Here is a 6706-nt window from a genome sequence, read left to right as displayed (position 1 = left end):
GCGTGTGGCGTGCTGTGGTCACACAGAACAGACCGTGGAGAATGCAACGGACTCAATGCCCTATTCACTCGCCCGGAACAAACCGTTTATTATACAGCGGACTACTCTTAGCCCTTATTCTTAAGTTTTTTTCGGTAAAGTCACGTAGGTAAAAATTTTAAATTAATAAAAGTAAAATAAAAATAAAATAAAAATCACGACGTTTCGGAGGCAACACAAGCTTCCGTCTTCAGGTGGAACCGTCACAGCACGATTGCTGTATCAATTTAGAGAAATTCCAAGAAAACAGTCCTTGTATATATACTGGTTGAGGGTGGTAGGAGCCAAGGTGGGCCCTGAATATTATTTTTGTGAGGTTCGGTGCGGCTGAAGCACGCTGCAGTCACGAAAGCTTCAAATCTAGAATTACTCTTAGCCCAATTGACAGACACGACGGAGGCATCATCACAGCGATACACTCGGCTACGCCTGACTCCAGGGTTGATCGAATGTCTACCATGGAAGGCAACAGTGGTATTCCTCGAGGAAGTTTTCCCCGAAACCACCCCCCCCCCCCAGTTCCACATTCCCCGCCATAGGAATGTGGAATGTGTCATTTTTAAATCCTTTATATTAAGTTCGCATACTTGCTTGCTTGCGTGCTTGCTTGCTTGATTACGACCGTGCAAATCTTTCGGTCGTTTTTTAACCCACTTCCCGTGATCCAATCGAGCTGACATTTTGCACACAGACTCCTTGTGCGAGACAATTAATGTTCGTGAAATTTTTTTTTCAAAATTTTACACTGTTTAGGGAAAACAAATGAAATATTTAATTACCAATTGCTTAATACTGGCAGACAATCATCTGACCCATAGGTGGCAGCCATCTCAAGCCAGAGGACGAATGGACTCTAGCCGCCACGCATATAAAGGATTTATAGTGAAAAACTTTGTTTTTACGGGTTATACTTATTTTAGGTCTGCAGAGACAAGTTACCGAGCATTGCCTATTCAAACAGGGAGACACTCAGCTTAGATAATTGTAATTACATTTTTGTACAGTGTATGTGCGTCCCGCTGTTGAAAATGATTCCAGTGTTTATGTGGTTTGTTTACTCATTCTCATGAATTCGTGCTTATATATTTTTATGATTGTGTTTGTTTTATGATTTGTTTGCTCTGGTATTTGTATATATTTGGTGCATGTGCTTTCTCGGTCACGTTTGTTTGTTATACAGGTAAAGGTCAAATTGCATTGCTCTCACTTTTTCTATTACTACACAAACGTGTAAACAGTCGTTTTAGTATGCAAAGTATTTTATTAAAGTGAAACTACGGTACATTATTCTTATTATACACGTACATTCTGTGTGAAAGCTGTTGGGGGCCTACATGGTTTTTGTATGAAATTATTTTGCTACCGGAACACGGTATCATGAAATTTCCACCATTGGCACATTTTGAGCCAGGAAACCCATTTGATAATCATCATCACTTGGCCCAACAGGTACATAATGCCAGATGAAGTCCTTCCCGCACCGTGTGGACGTTTTTGTTGTTGTTATCTATATATATATAAAATCGCAAATCTGTCTGTCTGTCTGTGTGTGTGTCTGTCTGTCTGTGTGTCGCCGGACCATACGCAGTTTCATTGGACGAAATGTGAGGGATTTGCGAGACACGATTGGTCCGTTTGGTTTTCCAGGGCGGTTGCCCCTGGCAACGGGTAGCGACGCATTCGCTGCGGGGTGGACGCCATTTTTAATTCCCGTTAAAAATATGCGCACGCATTAACACGCGACTCTGAGGTAAATTCATCAAAGTTTCACGTCCTCTTCACTCCCCCCCACCCCAATGTGTGCAATTACTATTATAGGGTCGGTAGATAATAAAATTATAGCGATTAGACAGTATTATTGTAGTGCGGGGGGGAGGGGGGGAACAGCCCCAGTACCCAGCCTCAGCCGGGTGGGCAATTTAGGCGAGGCCGGAGGCTCTGCACGGTACTAGGCCTCGACACCCCACCACACTATAGGCCGTACATATTACTGCACAGCGGCCGAGGAGATCGTGGCTGGGGGGGGGGGGGGGGGGGGGGCAGGGGTAGCAGCCCATCTGTGTATATATGTAAGGTTATTAAGAAATATATTTTTCACCCGGGCAACGCCGGGTACTTCTACTAGTCATCAAATACACCGCATGCGACTTATGTGAGCCACAGCTAGAAATTGAACTCAGGTCACTGGGTTCAAAGCACATACAATACGTGTAGTTGCTTAGCCATATACTGTACACAATGTTTTTGGCACAATACGTAGTTAAGAAGCGTTATCTCATTTACATGTGTAGGGTCTCCTGCCGTGATGAATTTGTGTTACAACAGCTACACTAACGGCACAGCACAATACATAACGTTACTTTGCTCAAGAAAGACACTTCATTACAGATACTGGGCATTTCATGTAATTTCAGGTCATTCCAGGTCATGCGAGGCACAGGTTGCGAGCAATAATAACATTTACCACGCACAGATGTAGGTGTTCTTCCTTGCTGCTGCATTCATGGTGAGCTCACCAATTACTCCATTCCTTTGCAGATATAGTGTGCACATTGGACATATATTGCTGGCATTTGCTGCAATTTCTGAGCACAATTCCTGGATATTGCCTAGCATTATATTACCCCGCTGATGGCTTGTGGACCACATGTTTGTGTGTGTGTGTGCCTACATATATAAACATGTAAGTGCAAAAAAAATTGAATCGAATGTAAAGGAGAAGATGGAAACGTTGTATGGTAAACGGTTATGCACATTCAGGTACACGCTCTTGGCAAATGTATGCTGGTGCACGCATAATTTCCATCTTTGTAAAACAACATTGTCCGTTTATGCGGTCGTTGATTACCCATGGTGTTCACAGACGTATATCGCCATCGTTACCGTTACTGTGTGCCTATTCGATGGATAGACTGACTCCACCCCCCCACCCCCCCAACCATCTTCATTTGCAGCCATGATCAATCTACTGACGGACGAAGTCCTCTCCGTTAGTCGTCTCTCTTGGCGAATGCCTGATGATGATTGCTTGTGTTGCAATCGAAACGTCGTAATTTGCTATTATTTTAATGTATTATTTTATCTTTAGACGTGACTTAACCGAAAGAACCAAAGAATAATGATGCAGCGGTCCATTTAGCGGGCGCACGCGGAGCGAATTTCTGTCGCTCCATCTCTTGCGGTGGAAGTCCAACTTTGGCTGCCACTCTGTCACATTGGACCTCTGATTCCTCGAGTCTAAATAAATATTCTGATTCATTAGTCTCGACCACCAGCCATCGTCTCTTCCAGTGACCTCTCCTGCCCAACCCCAATTACTTTCTCAACAGTTTAAATGATGTCATTAACTTGCGTGCACCTATATTCCCCAATCCACATGCTCCTTCTTCGGTCCCTTAATGCGATTCCAGGCACGCACGTCTGCATACCGCGTGCGCTTTTTTCAACGTTTGTTCCATCTACTCTGACATTGTCCATATTTCCCAATCATCAATCATGATGGGGGGGGGGGTGAGGGGGGATACACACTGGTTGAAACCCTTCTTCTTTAGCCGCATCTATACGTTGCTTTTCACCATGAAGTGCAGCTTTCCAAAAGCCCTCTGACCTGCTCTCTTCCTCGTCATCTTTGATCACGGTCCAACTTCAATGATTTATCCGAGTCTAACACAACGCACGCGCATACTCTGATGTGAGCTGCCACGACTAATGCACATTATATACCGGTATCTTAAGAAAGTCAGTTAATGTGCGACTTACGAACATAGGTAATGAGAACCACACGTACAGTACTAACGGAATCGTAAGATCAGCCAAAAGTTAAAGCATGTGTGGTTTAACTTCCATAATAATTATAATAGTATTTACAATTGTGTTTGTATCAATCAAATGAGAAATATGTATGAAGGCTTCCCCATGTCATGTCAGTCATAGGAGTGATATGTATCATGCTTTACCACGATGGTCAGTGCAGGTTGTTGAAGGAAGAGAGGGCTCAGGGTAAGACCAGATCTCAATTACCCCTGAGGTTAGCCGTGGCCTACAATCAAAATCGTCTTGGTGTGTGCTTAGCGCAGTGCATCTCCGTTCGTTGTCTAGAGGTTGTTGTGCACCTTTAGCAATTCTTCTGACCCATTTTTTTTCCAGTTCTTACCGTCTCCGCATTCCTCATTCAACGCTTTCAGTTGTTGTGTTTTTTTATATACCAGTAAACTTCTCTGCCCTGTCATGCAGCCACCATCCGCGTTTAAGGCACACCTCAAGCTCATTTCCATTGAAATTCCCTCGCGCGCTCAAATTTCTCTCCAAATGCCTAAACATTTTGGTCACTTCTCTCACACCGGGAAAGAAACCCTCCAACTAGCACGCTTGTCCACGTACGGTGTGAAAGAAGTTCAACATGCAAACCCATCAAAATGAACCACGTGTCTGATTATAATTGGCATGTGACTTCCAAATTCATGAAACTGCGAATGTGCAGATGGAGTGTGTGGCAACCTTAATAATGGCAGAGCAGTGCATTAATTACGAGCTACTTGAACCCTGAACATTTTTCTAATAAATTATGCGCGCCATTAGCATTCTGCATTCAAGACAGGGCGGATTATGTGGCATGCGTATAAATAACCATCTCAGACAAGTGCATCCAAAATGTCCCCATCACTTTCCTAAAGTAAACGCAGTGCACAACATTTGAGATTTGATATTCTTTATTTCATACTTCATTTGGCCGCGATTCATTTGTCCTGTCTACTGTCGCAATGAAATTTCATTTTTAAAAGATTGTTTTTTTTGTTCTTTCTAATTAGCTATCGTGAACGTAATTCTTTTTAGAAGCTGCAATTCAAGCAGCCGGAGCTAATTGCAGAAAAAGAGACCCAAAACCTTTTGATTGTGAGTCTCCAACTCTACTAACCAGTGCCTACTGACCAGATGGCATGGTATTAAACGATTATTAAAACATGATCGTTCCTAGTGCTTTGTCAGTCCACTGCTGGATGAAAGCCCTCCCCGTGCTGTATCGGCCATGGCGGTTGTTGAACCATACTTCGCCACGCTGGTCAATGTGTATTGGCAAAAAGCGGTCGCAGAACTGCCACTGATATTAGCCTTGGGCTAGAAATTTCACTCAAATCACGAAGGCTCATAACGCAGTGCACGAAACACTGCGCTGCTCCGCCCCAATATAGCAGACAGACAAGCAAATAATCGCCCACGAAACCTAAATTGTAAATGTATAAATGAACAGGGCAAAATAATTCAGCGAACGAAACAATTGCCATGGCTTTATTGACCATCGTTGCCGTGAACATTGCTGCTCTGATCATTATTATTATAACTACTATTACATTTTAATTAATCAAATGTCGTGAGCCGAACCGAGTGAACGCAAAAGAGCAGCAGCCGTAAACGTGCAAGCAATGATGAAAAACAAGCGAAAAGCACATCTGTGCAATTACCCAGAACGCAAGTGAAATTACGGGTTGTGTCTCTGCATGTCAAACACCCAATCAATCCCCCAAGATAGATTCATGGCTCTGCCACGCAGACAATCTGTCACACGAGGGGCGGGGGTAGGACGTGGGAGCGGTTAGGTCACCGTTCCTAGTCCACCCGGCACGTGCCAGCAGTGAGGCCCAAGCTGGCAGCTGACGAACGCTTCCATGAGGTTGCAGCATTAATATAGGGCGATCCATTTATAGACGGCTCACTAAACTAATACTAAGCAAGGGGGAGATGGTTTTCGAGAAAATAGGACTTCAGTTCGAAGGCCCCGACGCATCTCCCACCAATCGTGATACACACGTGAAGGGTTTCAAACACAATCAGTTACATTTCTCATTCAATATTTTCCTGGCTCTCCATCCCCAAAATCATCTGAGTCCACTCCCAAAGACAGCTGCTTCCGACAATCACTCAATATGGTTATTTTTTTTAAACAGATATATAAATGAATGAATCAACTTTCATTCGTTTTAAGTTGAGTAACCGCCAAGTAAACATGCAACGTTGGTTGAACGTTGGCATGTGGTTAAAACCGACGTTGGCCCGACTTTGGCCTGACGTTCCATGTTTACCGGGTAAATGTTTTCAAATGCAAAATTGCATCTCCTCCGATGGCACCACCGGTTTCATGTGCTGTGATTCATGCACTGATTTACAGTTTCATCCTGATTAGAACCATCTATGATTAGATGAAATATGTCACGTGTAGCTTATTGCGGATTAAAACAATTTCTAGCTGCCTTCAAAAATATACGTAAATGATACATTGTACATAAATGTTTATCATGTTGCCAGAAGAATACGTTTATTTGGAAGGATGTATAGCTTGTGTTTTAATCAACATTTCACTTGAATAAATAGCACGCATTTGAATCAATACTGTACGTGAATTCTAAACAGTTGCTATTTTTTTCATCATGTAAGAATGTTGAACTTCTTTCGCACCGTACGTAGCCAACCCTGCTCATCGGAGGTGCGGGGGGGAAGGGCAGCAGCGGGGGCAGGACAACAAAGCAACCTGCCACTCAAAGACAATGTCCCAATGAGTCAAATGCTTTACGACAAAAAGCACGTTGCAAACACACTTCGCTTCGAGATGCATAGAGAAGCGATGGCACCGTTGGCCACTGTTTGCGTCAGGCATTACCACCCAGAAGCAATT

This window comes from Lethenteron reissneri, chromosome 11, assembly GCF_015708825.2.
Source record: "Lethenteron reissneri isolate LAM-NWPU_2019-01 chromosome 11, ASM1570882v1, whole genome shotgun sequence".
NCBI lineage: Eukaryota > Metazoa > Chordata > Hyperoartia > Petromyzontiformes > Petromyzontidae > Lethenteron > Lethenteron reissneri.
This window is presented reverse-complemented; position numbering follows the sequence as displayed.